The sequence below is a fragment of the Pseudonaja textilis genome, chromosome 4 (genome assembly GCF_049901715.1).
Source record: "Pseudonaja textilis isolate UNSWEBS1 chromosome 4, rPseTex1.2, whole genome shotgun sequence".
NCBI classification, from domain to species: domain Eukaryota; kingdom Metazoa; phylum Chordata; class Lepidosauria; order Squamata; family Elapidae; genus Pseudonaja; species Pseudonaja textilis.
In genome coordinates this window covers 50,279,686-50,292,244 of record NC_141993.1, presented here as the reverse complement: position 1 = coordinate 50,292,244, position 12,559 = coordinate 50,279,686, and the positions used below count along the sequence as shown (strand labels likewise).

At 36.9% G+C, this 12,559-nt stretch overlaps 1 protein-coding gene across 4 annotated transcripts in view; it reads right to left on the bottom strand.

The window, feature by feature from the left end:
* Positions 1 to 8,104, bottom strand: part of R3HCC1L (R3H domain and coiled-coil containing 1 like) — a 39,028-nt gene extending 30,924 nt beyond the window's left edge. Inside the window, exon 1 of one of the 4 annotated variants that reach the window (XM_026701229.2) lies at positions 7,999 to 8,104. The gene's annotated coding sequence lies outside the window, so the exon portion shown is untranslated. Of the gene's footprint in view, positions 1 to 7,551; positions 7,675 to 7,767 lie in introns of those variants that run through there. The other 3 variants (XM_087932929.1, XM_026701230.2, XM_087932930.1) reach the window with 3 other exon arrangements.
* Positions 8,105 to 12,559: the final 4,455 nt, after the last annotated feature.

Genomic DNA, 12,559 nt, shown 5'->3' with positions numbered 1-12,559 from the left:
GAATAAGAGGTAGAAGGACTGCATAGCCGTCCTCCCCTCAGTATTAACACTCATAAAAATAATATATATATCCATAAAATGAAAACAAAGTACTCTTTACTTTCAATATGTCAAATCCTGGTAGCACATCCTCTTTAAACTTTTCTCAATTACTGGCATTCAAATAATTCTCTTTACATGACTGTAGCAGAAAACTGAAAATACCAATTTCTTAACACTTCTGCCACTGCACATTCTCCAAAAACTTCCAACTCTCATCATTCTCTAATCATGTGATTTCCTCTACTAAAGACAGAATGGCTCTATTTGCATGACCAATGCAGGTGTATTCCTATGATGTGACCTATGATTACACAGCCCAGTCAAGTGGCAAGGACAGGAGCCATTTTAATCCCAAACCAACTGTCCCTTAGGTAACCTTGTTGCCAATGTGATGACAAAGCGGTGCCACAAAAAAGCCTTCTCTAGGAAAACTGGCTCTGTGTACTTTTCACATTTCAAATCTTCCCTCCATAATTCCATGCAGGATAGAAAAATGGAGGAAAGGGGCAGAACTAGACAAGCCTCCTTTCCAAGTGGTGCCTGCTGTGGTACTGTCACCAGTCTGGATTTTGCAGATTATTTTTCCCTTCTTCAGAGAGGAAAACTTAACAACTAGAAAATATTGTTCTCCATTTTCCTCTGCAACAGCTAGAATAGCTTCAAAAATGGTTACTACTTGGTTGATGGGTCAACTGGATCATATTAGCAAGATGGATAGCAAATTTAATAAAATAATAAAATAAATATGCTGTTGGTGCAAAAGGAACAGAACGATTTTCAAGTATAGCTATCATTTTGCTCCTAATCCTATCTCAAATCTTCTACCCTTCTATATCCTAGGACAAATGTTGTCCAAAGTGAACAACCACAGTATTGGTCACTAGCAGCAATATGCGCATAGGCAAGGAAACAGAAACAACCATGATAAAGAATAGCAGTTATGGCATTTTTTGGCAGGAGATAGTGAAAAACACTGCAGGGAGGCTGGAAATAGATATATGTTTACTGAGGCGTCAAGTGCCTGGGACTGCAAGTTTGCCAAGAGAGGAAGGAGATACTGCACAGTACTAGCCAGGGACACCGTATAACTTCCCCCCTGCATGGATTCTGATAAATAGAATCTCTTTGCAATTCAATAAAGTCCCAGCAGTTACTGTGGTTCGTCCATCCATCGTACCCAAAAGACTACAACTGCTGCTCACATAAATTTTTCCAGACCAATATGCACAAGTAAAGGACTTACTGGATGGGAGGCACTAGTGATCCTCCCCACAAATGCAGCATCAGCTCCCGGATTCTGAGGGCAGCAATAAAGCATTACCGGAATTCAAAGAAAGCCCTCTGCATCCTGCCAAACAGTCACAATTTATTTTGTCCTACAAATAATGTTCTATTAGATAGGTTTTGCTTAGTTGTTTTTTTTTAAATGGTCATCTTTACCAAGTGCATTTTGTTTTAATTGCTCTAGGCTAGGGGTCTCCAACCTTGGCAACATTTAGACTTGTGGACTTCAACTCCCAGAGTTCTGGGAATTGAAGTCCACAAGTCTTAAAGTTGCCGAGGTTGGAGACCTCTGCTCTAGGCCACACCACATGGTGGTCAAGGATGAAAATATAAATTATTTTTAATTAACCTGTGATAATAGTTTGATACTGTCCCAGACAAATCAGTATCCTAAACTAGGGCAGGGATTAACAACGACCATGTGACCCTCTCTCTTTTCGGTAACAAACCATTTGCACCAATTATTAAAAGGCATGTTAAAGCGTCTAGTTTGCTGGTATTAAGAGCTATCAATTTGGCACGTTACGCCATCTAGTTTGCTGGTATTAAGAACTATCAATTTGGCACATTACAGCGTCTAGTTTGCTGGTATTCAGAACTATCAATCTGGCTTCAAGATATTCTTAAGCAGAGACTTCACCTGTATATTTTTGCCTGTAATCAATAATCACTTCTTTCACAAGCAGAGCCAGGACAACTTCACTGCCAGTGCCCATTGCGCAATCCCTTTCTGTTAAGGACTTTTAACAGGAGGACTAAGAGGACATTCAGTGCTTCCTTTTTTATTGTTCCCTTTCTTAGGGTGGCTATATATGCCAAAGTAATTTCTTAATACAATTGCTTCTGAATATAGCACTATTTTATTCATTTGGTACGTACCACTTTTGAAGGATTAAATCCTAAAATGCAATTTATAAATAGATTAATTAATTATGTAATCTTATACTAAATATTCTGTATCCCTTTCCTCTAACAGTCACAGAGATATGGCTTGCAACCAATGAGGCAGTTTTCCTCCCTGTAATGGAACAACAGTTCACATTTAGAACTGTTTTATAAATGTTATGAAGAAAGAAAGAAAAAGAAACTTTCAAATTACTAGGTTGTCTCAACCTTTTTCTCATTAGATCATGTGAAAAGAATAATCTGTAAAATAGCACAAGGATTTTCAACACTAGTTCATTACATCTAATATATTACAAGAACTGATCATAGATATTTCTCTTTTCACATTCCACACAAAATGAAACACAAGGCTGTGGAAATGGCACACAAAGCAAAGGCCAGTAAAATGTGAAGCGAGAATCTTATTAATCTTTCTTATAGAAAATCTATTTATCCAGTGAATCCAAAGTTGTATATGTGTACTTAAATAGAATGGAAAAGTGATGGTTTCAACAAATACAATCAAATATCACTTGGCTAAAAGTAAAGAAAACTGAGTTTGGCTCATATAATGCAGTGGTCACCAACTAGTGGTCCGTGGACCACTGGTGGTCCGTGAGAACATTTTGGTAGTCCGCAGAAAAAATATTTGCATTTTTGTATTGCACTAAATCATGGGTCCTCAAACTACAGCCCCTGGGCTATATACGTGCAATGAACATTTGTGTTGTTTCAGAGAGTCTCCCCCTTCGAGGTCTTTTCGTGCGGGTCGGAGGGGGGCAGAAATTCCAACTTGGGGTCTACTTCAGCCTCCTGGTGCGGGGCTTTGGTGAAGACTGGAGGGAAGTGCCACTGGTGGCAAAGAATTGGAGGGCCTCGTTCCAGTGGGACTGCATTATGGCCTGGAACTGGCTGACCATCTCAGCCCACTGAGCCTCTAGGTGCCGGTACCTGGCCTTGCATTCCTGCAGGTCTTCCCTGTGATTGGAAAGCCTATGCTCGTAGTCCTCGGTGAGGTGCTTCTGCTGAGCCTTCTTCTTGGTCAGATCCAATTTGAACTGAGCCAACTGTTCTGAAAACTCTTTCTCATGTTGGCTGCTCTAACAACTGCTTCCTGTTGGGGCCCTAAGGAGCCCGGGCAGGTAGGTGAGGAATGACTGGGAGCGGAAGGGTGAGTAGACGCTGGAGAGGTGTCCCTCAATGTGAGTGACATTGAGTTGGCCACACCCACCCAGTCACATGACTACCTAGTCATGCCCACCCAGCTGGTCATTAAGTAGATCATATTAGTAGTCCGCTGGATTTAAAATTATGAATGTAGTGGTCCTTGAGACTCAAAAGGTTGGTAACCCCTGATATAATGCATGGTTTATTCCTGAAAACTGTTTAGAAGATTCAAGTAAAACTGAATTAGGTAATATTATATGTTTACCAGGTACAAATACTGTTCCAGACAGTTTTATGCTTATAAGGCCTTTAAAATTTGGGCCCAATCTGCACCTATCTATGCATTATTGCAAATTACCCAAGTTTCTTTAGTATCAATCCGTTAAACAACACAACTAAAGAATGACCAGACACTTTTGATCCTTTCATCACAATTACAAAATGCCTTTTCACCGGGGACATTATTTCAATAGTATCAAACCAGTGGACTGCTAGATGCGAGAAAGGGATAATTTTACCTGTTAACAGAGTATAGAGGTTATGTTAAGAATATGTGCTATTTATGTAAAAGAAAATAGAATAAGAGGGGATAATATTTAATACTAACAATAAATGCAAGCTGGTTGCAGTTCTTGAAGGAAATGCAAAGAATAGGACCAGCAAATTAAGGATTTATCAATTCAAAGGCTACAAAAGGAATTAACAGTGGAAACAAATCACCATGAAGATACATACAAACAGAAGTAACCTCAATGGATCAAAGCAATAGCAAGAGATGTAAAAGATATACTATTTGCTGGAACTCAGTAACCATTTTCAAACTCTCACAGCTGAAAGAAACACTGAAGAATGGAAGACAGGATGGTGGAAGGCAGAGTGGATTCAACTGTATCCTGTAAAAAGCCAAACAGAAGACTTAAGCACAATAAGTACCTGAAACATATGTATGTCAACTGGACTCATCAATTGCCGTGAGTGAGAATCAGGAACTTCCAAGATCTACCAGGTCCAAAAATATTTTTTTCCTGATAATACACGTGGGAACAAATAATACTGCAGAGAATGGCTTTGAAAATTTTGGAAGAAAACTCAAGGTACTGGGAGAGGAAGTGGTATTCTCATCTATTTTTCTAGTTCATAGAAAAAAGGTTAAAAAGAGAAAAAAAGATACTGTAATTCAATAACTGACTACATAAATTGGATCAATGAGAGATATTTGGTTTCCAGGATGATAGTCTCAGTAATCTAGGTGATGGACCACTGTCACAAGACAAATTTTATATTTCCAAAGAGTGTTTGACCAAAACATGGGAAGCATGATTAGAAGGGTTTTAACTGAATCCTATGGCGGGCAGAAGTAAATTGGAAAAATGCACTATAAAAGTAGGAATGCTGCTGCAATGGAGCCTCTTAAACCATTCAAATAAAAGTCAGCAAGATCACTGGTTCATAAAGTTCATGACCTTCATTGACTATACACTAATACTCAAAATATAATATATAAGCAAGATGAGTATGAACTCTTGATACAGAAAATATGCTTTACTAATTTTAATGGAGACCTGGTGGGGTGACTTCCAACTGAAAAAGAGCAGTAAAGAAATCAATTTATTCAAAAGGAACAGAAACTATAGAAAGGGGAGGAGTTCCACTATCTGTTAAAAATATCAACGCCTACTCAGAAATCTAAAAAAATCAACTTAACAGTGCTGCAGAGAGCATCTAAGTTAAAATAACTAGTGAAAGAAATAAAAGCAATATTGTTGACGTCTGCCATGGGTCATCCAACCAATTAGGTGAGGATACCTTTCAAAAGCAAACTGAGGCTTTTTTGAAGCAGCAAGAATTCACAAAATCCAGCAAACTACAGACCAGCTACTCTGACATTGATACTAAGGATATTCTAAAACAGATTATAAAGAGATTGCTTCCAAAGTTCTTACAGATCAATGCGACATTACAGAGCTTTCCAGACTAATTTTATCTCATTTTTGAGTGGGTAAGTTCCTTAACAAATTGTGGGATATATTTCTGTGGACATAATGTATCTTGACATCTGAAGTGCATTTGATAAATACTGATTAACAAAGTACTTAAGTGTGAGCAGGATAGCATTACACTTAAATGGGAATGTAGCTGTTTCAAAAATGGTACTCAATAGGGTGTTCATCAAAATGAAGAGAGGTATCAAATGGAACGTCATACTTATCAATCCTGGGCTTTATACTCTTTAATATTTTTATTAATGACATGAAGATACAAGGAATATTTATTGAATTTAAGAAATGGCTGAGATTGCTAATTCCCCAGAATGCAGAAATAAAATGAAATTGAGCTTAATAGGTTGGAGAAATTAGCTGAAATCAACTGAATAAAATTTAAGAGATAAGCAAAGTTTTTATTTAGAAATTTAAAAATTATATGGGGAAGTTAATGTCATATTTGTGGGGGAAAATGAAATAGTAACTGATTGCAAAGAACATATAAGTAAACAGTGTGATAAGAGTACAAAATGTTAAATGCAATTTTAGGCTGTATTATGAATAATATATTATCCAAGTTATTGAAAGTAACAGTGCTTTAACTTGTTAGATCCTACCATGAAGTACTGTGTCTAGTTCTGAACAGTGATCTTTGACACAGAGAAAATCATAAAAACTGGATTAAGTTCACAGAATGTCAGTGAAGATGGTTGATGACAGAAATTATCTTATATAAAAGGTATGAAATGAGTGGGATACATTTAGTTCTTGGAAAAACTTACGGAAATATTGCAGCACTTTCGAAATACCTGGAAGGGTATTATATTGAATTTAAGGTGCAGGACCCAGAATAATGCATTTAAGTTGCAGGATCCTTAATAATGCATTAAGAAGGAAGTTTTTGACAATGTTAGAAAATACATCCTCAAAGTAAATGCAGTTTGATGTGGGAATCAGTTATCTGGCGAGGTGAAAGGTTTCCTGTCACTGAATGTATTCATACAGAGGGTGGATAACCATCTGCCTGAAAGTTTTTACCTTGAATATCAGCACTGAGTAGAGTTAGGTTCTATAATACTATTTTCTATTGCCAACATTGCAAAACAAACCCATTTTTAATAAAATGTACACTATTACTTATTTGATCTATATTAAGAAAAAATGTAATATAATTTTCTTAAATCAGCATTTTAACATTACATGTTCTTTCACAGCTTTTGAACTTATTAATTTAAAACTCAATAGCACCTGAATACCTGTAATCAATGAAAAGAATTGAAGTTTTAAGCATAGTAGGCTTCTCATATTATTAGCGTTTTACTTGAGTTTGAACTGTATATCTTTATTTTTATATATACATTAAAGTATGTCACCAAGCCTTCAAACCATGGAAAGTTAAAACTTCATCAAATTTTAAAAGTTGAAGCTTTATCCTTGAACCATAAGAAAAATTACCCCGTTTCTCTCTAGTTCTTGTATAGTTCTTGAGTATTTGCAAGCCTTTTTTTGGCAACCAAAAGCACTGGTTATGTAGTATAGTATACTAATATTGTGCATCAGTACTCTGAAAGTTTCCTGGAGAGAAACCCTTACAAGTGGTATTAAATAATAAAAACAATAATTATAATTGTAACAGTGAAGAGTTAATTTGGGCCTTGAAGATAATAGCCTTGAAATGACATCAGAATATCAGGATTCATCCCTTAAAAATTGAAACACTAAAGAAGATATATTTAAGAGCCCTTTGTCTTTCAACATTTTCTTTTAAATATACTTTTTTTACTGCTTCATGCAGGCTGACATGCAACATTTGGAAAGCAGACTTCCTCACAAGTTCAAACCATAATACTTTTTCAGTTAACTTACATTTAATTAAAATTTCAGTTTTACTGAAAGAGGGAACAGAGGTATTAATTTGTTGACTGATTTAAAAAATGAATCAAAACACTGTAAATTTTATGCATAATGTGGTTCTACCAGGAATCCTTAATCCTATATTATCCTTCTTGAAGCTTCACGTCATAAAAATATATAACAAAAATATTTAAGACTACCCTGTAAAACAGCATTAGCACCAGAAAAATGCATCCTACAGGGAAAGGATGAATGTTCTCAAAGTCACGGAAAATGGAATACCCTCTCAACAACACAATGTTAAGAGTACCCCGCCCCCCAAAAAATTTAATTGCACCTTTACTGCAGAGTAGGATGCATGTTTTCCCAAATACAACATATCCGCACCATGAATGTACTTTAGACTGAATTACAGAGCAGGGTCGTGCGGACTTCGAGAAAGCTGAAGCAGATTTATGATATGATTATTCAGTGTCATCTGATAATGAACTTTAATTTTCTGTATTAGAAAATTATATAGCGTCTTCCTTTTCAAAGATCAATTGCTGCCCACCTGTTGCTTGAATGCGAACTACCGCAGCGGCAGTATCGCCAGCCCAAGAGCGATCAGAATTGGTGGGGACCCCCAACTATCACTCTGTGGTTTTGGGAACAAGCGAAAAGGAAGAGAACGGCATTAGGGACCCCGTACAACACCCAGAAAATGAGGGATCGAGGATGGAAAGCAAAGGAAGAGAGACATCTGCAAAGCCCAACACGAGAAGGGGAGAAAAGAAACAGTTACCGACTACAAACAGGACCACTCCACCGCAGCTGCTTCCGCCTTCACTACTTCCGTCCGACCCTATCCTGTTTAATTCGTTCTCTCCGCAAGGGCCGCTGGGAAATGTAGTATCGTGAGTCACCCTCTTCATTTAGCGTTCCTTCAAATATCCTTTTCCGATCTACGTAGTTGACCTAAGAAAAGTCATAAGCTACATAAGAAATTTTTCTTTTGGATTTGCATAGTCCGTTACGTTCATCCGGTGAATATGGGACATAATCTATCTAACCTTGTTGAAGAATCGCGCCATGCTTTAAGTTTACGGGCTGTTTTCTCCTGAATTTTACACCGTTATGTACTTAGTGGTAGGAATAGAAGTTCTCTGCGCATGCGCGAACTGAATTTTCACTTACTGAATTGAAAGGAAAAGACCCATTTCTTACTTAGCGATGATAAAGTGCCACATTCCAAAATCAGTAGACATATTTTAATTTTGAGAAAATTTGATAGCATGGATGCCATCATCACATTCCGAAGTAGCTCACCTTATCTCCCCATTCATTGTATGATCCGTGTGAAATAAAAAATGCATGGAAAATACATAGGAAAAATTCTTTGCCTCTCATTCTGAAATGAGCATTACATGTTCTGTGCATTTTTATCTTTCTCCTAATAGTTGAACCCAAACCAAAGGGTAGAATTCAGAATCACAAGCTGAGGAACTCAACAAATTTATTAAAAATTATCAGTTGAAAGTTATCAATTGCTCCTACCCCCTTCTTATTCCCCTGTATTTTCTTTCTGTAAGAAACTCGCATTATCTTCAGGACCAGTAAGACCTAGAGCACGATTCTTTGGGAAGGCAGTGGGAGAATGTTGATCTATCCAAGCTTCAGTGACCTAACCAAGAGAGGCCAAATTACCAATGAATGAGAAGCACTGGACCCATCCTGCACACTCCTATAGATGTCCCAAAACACACAAGTCCAATACATACCTCTTCATCCAATTGTATCATTACCAAGGACCCCTGCCTACAATATCACAAAAGAATTAACAAAAAAGCTTGGGCACCTCACAAGAGAAAGCAAACATTCCACCCACTTTCCACTACAGTGCCTTCAAACAATCAGAGACATGATTAAGATGGGGACAAAACCATAGTCTCATTTGATGTCCTAGTCCTTTCTCTGGATCCATAATTAGCCCAGAGTCTATGACAACATTGTTCCACAGCACACCTGACTTAACCAAATAAATACATGAAGATTGAAACATCCTCTGCCTAACCACATAGTTCTAATTTGACAGACAATTTAGAGACAAAGGGACACCTATGAGGTCCCTACTTTTAGGACTTACTTATTTATAAAAGTTATAGGCCACCCATCTTACTTCAAGATAACTTATAGCAGAGGTGGTATTCAGCAGGTTCTGACCAGTTCTGGAGAACTGGTAGCGGAAATTTTGAGTAGTTCGGAGAACTGGCAAATACCACCTCTGCCTGTCCCAACCCCCACCTATTCTCTGCCTCCTGAGTTCCAACTGATCAGCTGGGTCTTCTTTTGTTGCCCTGTACAGGAGAACGGAGCTGGAAAGCAGGTTAGTAGAGTGGGAAGAGAATGGGAATTTTACAGTATCCTTTCCCTGGAGTGGGGTGGGAATGGAGATTTTACAGTATTCCCCCCTGCCACACCCACCAAGCCACACCCCACCAAGCCACACCCACAGAACCAATAGTAAAAAAAAAATGAATCCCACCACTGACTTATAGCTGAGGTCATTATGCAACATTTAGAAGCCATAGCACTTCCACAAATGTAATCCCAAATACAGGTCAGATATGTGAACAACACCTTCACCATAATAAAAAGGACCAATTAGAGAACACCTACAAAACCATCAACAGCATCTCTGAAGGAATCCAGTTTATCAAAGAAGAAGAAAACAACTCGCCCCCTTCTTGGACATCCTGATCAGCAGAGACCACAAATTAGAAACACTTGTGTATAAATTCATTGCAGCAACCCTGAACAGCAAGAAAAAGCAAACAGGGCATCTATACAACAACTTCCAACAAAACGGATATCCACACAATTTTATCAAAAGTGCCTGAGTAGTGAGTACTCAACCCAATACAGCACAATCAACACAAGCTCTAAAAAGAATAACACTGCAATACATCAAGAATAGTTCAGACACTACCAACAGACTACTGCAACCACATGGAATCAGCATACATAGCCACTATAGGATAAACTGGCGGAAAACTGGCAGAATGCATCCACCAATTAGAAGTCGGAAGACAGGATAAAAACTCTAATTTCACGATATATGTACAGAGTCAACCATAGTTTCAGCTGGGAATCTGTGACTATCATAAACCAAACCAAGTCCCAAAATGCTAGGGAATTTTTGGAAACCTGGCACCATGACAAATTAGCTATCAATAAACACACAAGTAATATCCATACAGTATGCAAAAATGATAATCAACAAGCCACAAAGGGAACAAAGCACCCCCCACCAGCAATCAGCACCCAGATGAGCACACATTAACTCCAAGATTAACATCAAACCAATAATCAAATAAAAAGTACCCCAACCAAGGAACTGCCAAAGGCAACAGAAAGCAGACCGACCAAAAAAACCTCTAAGACCACCCTCACCAACACTGATAGACCAAGCCACTACAGAAGAATATGCATTGAGAACAAACCTCATTTCTTACTAGCACTGATTATGTTATCTATTTTGGGTAATGAAACACCTGCAAGAAAACAGGCAAGTTCAAGGACCCCTCATTTCAACTCTGAGCTACAAATATTCTCCTTTATTCTCCAAGCTTCACCTCTATTCTTCCCAAAGATTACTAGATGATTTGGGTCATGGAATATAGATGAACTGCTAGATCTTTGCTATAATTTAAAATGGAATAACAGCTATGTTTTGTTGAAACAATCTATGCTAATAATCCCTCAATATAATTTTATTGTTTGCCTCAATACTTTCAAATGAATGAAATGGATATGCTTTTGTGTGGTATATCTTTTGAGATGGCTCAAATTACTGAAGGACATTTGGTTAATCCACTTTACACTGAGATTGATGAATTCACATATGGCTCAACTTGATGATTTAGCGACATACCTGTGAATCCTCTTGTTCAACAAGCATCTGAAATTATTTTTAATGATATTGATAATTTTTATATTCCACCTTACACTCACAATATAAGTTTTTAGTCCTTTTAGTTTTGTTTCTTCCTTTCTAAAAAATAAAATAAAATTCTAAATAACATTTAGAATAGAATAGAATTCTTTATTGGCTAAGTGTGAGTGGACACACAAGGAATTTGTCTTGATGCATATGCTCTCAGTGTACATAAAAGAAAAAATACATTTGTCAAGAGTCAAGAATCATAAGGTACAGCAGTTAATAATAATAGTCATAGGGTACAATAAGCAATCAAATCATTTTAAAGTGTTAGAAAAACTTCACACTACAGAGCAAGTAACAGTGGAAGAAATTTTCTGCAGAAGGTATGAGCTTTTCTTGACTAGAAGTACTGAAGCACAAATTAGGCAGCCATCTTCTGATTTTTTAAAAATTTATACAAAAAGGACCCTCGTATTCATACACTCTCACTAAACTGAGTTGGACTCAGTGACCAAAGTAAACCATTTTGATTCTGTGATTCTACATGACGTATATCTAGCTGAAAAATTACACTCAGATATTAATCAATGAATGTTCAAACATGGTTCAGTCCTGCATCTCGCACTCTTCACCATTTTTAATGACTTGCTATTGAAGTTGTACAGTAGATGGATTGCTTATCATATTAGTGCTTGACCCTAATTGGGCAAGATGGCTACTACCCTGTAAAGTAGAAATAAAATTCAAATTATCTTGATAGGTTAGGCTAGACTTCAAACTTTCTGCAAGCCTTTACATTTTGTTGGCAAGCAGGATAATAATTATCGTTATATTTATGTATGGTTTCTCATTCACTGCATTTTAATGGCTTTTAAAAACTACATTTTATATCATTTTTAAAAATCTAGGATTAAGAATGTATTTCTCACTTGAATAATTTTATGTACACAATTGTGTATTAACAATTCTTGGAAAAATTTTCTGATCAAGAATATTCTTCAGTGGATATCTTTCAATAGTGAAGAGCTGGAAATTGGTTGGAAAGATATCCCACTAAAACTCCTTTTTTGGATATGATATTTCTTATTATCGCTTCTCTTTTGGATATTTGTGTGAGATATCTGAATGAAAAGCATCATTTGTTGTAGATTTGTTGATGAACTTGAATTGTTGAACATTTGCATAAAATAGGCAGCTTAAAGTTGGTTGCTGAACATGATAAAGTTAATATAACATGGAAGTAAAGCATGCATTAGATTACCTGGAATGCTTAGTGAATAGTTGAACACTGAGCAAATGGTAAGGCAAGGTTATTTCCCTTTGGTTCTTTGATGTATTTAGGGATAAACATATAAGGAAAGTTTGTGTAATGTTAGAGGTATATTGTTGGGGACATGAACATATACATATTTTTGTATATAGA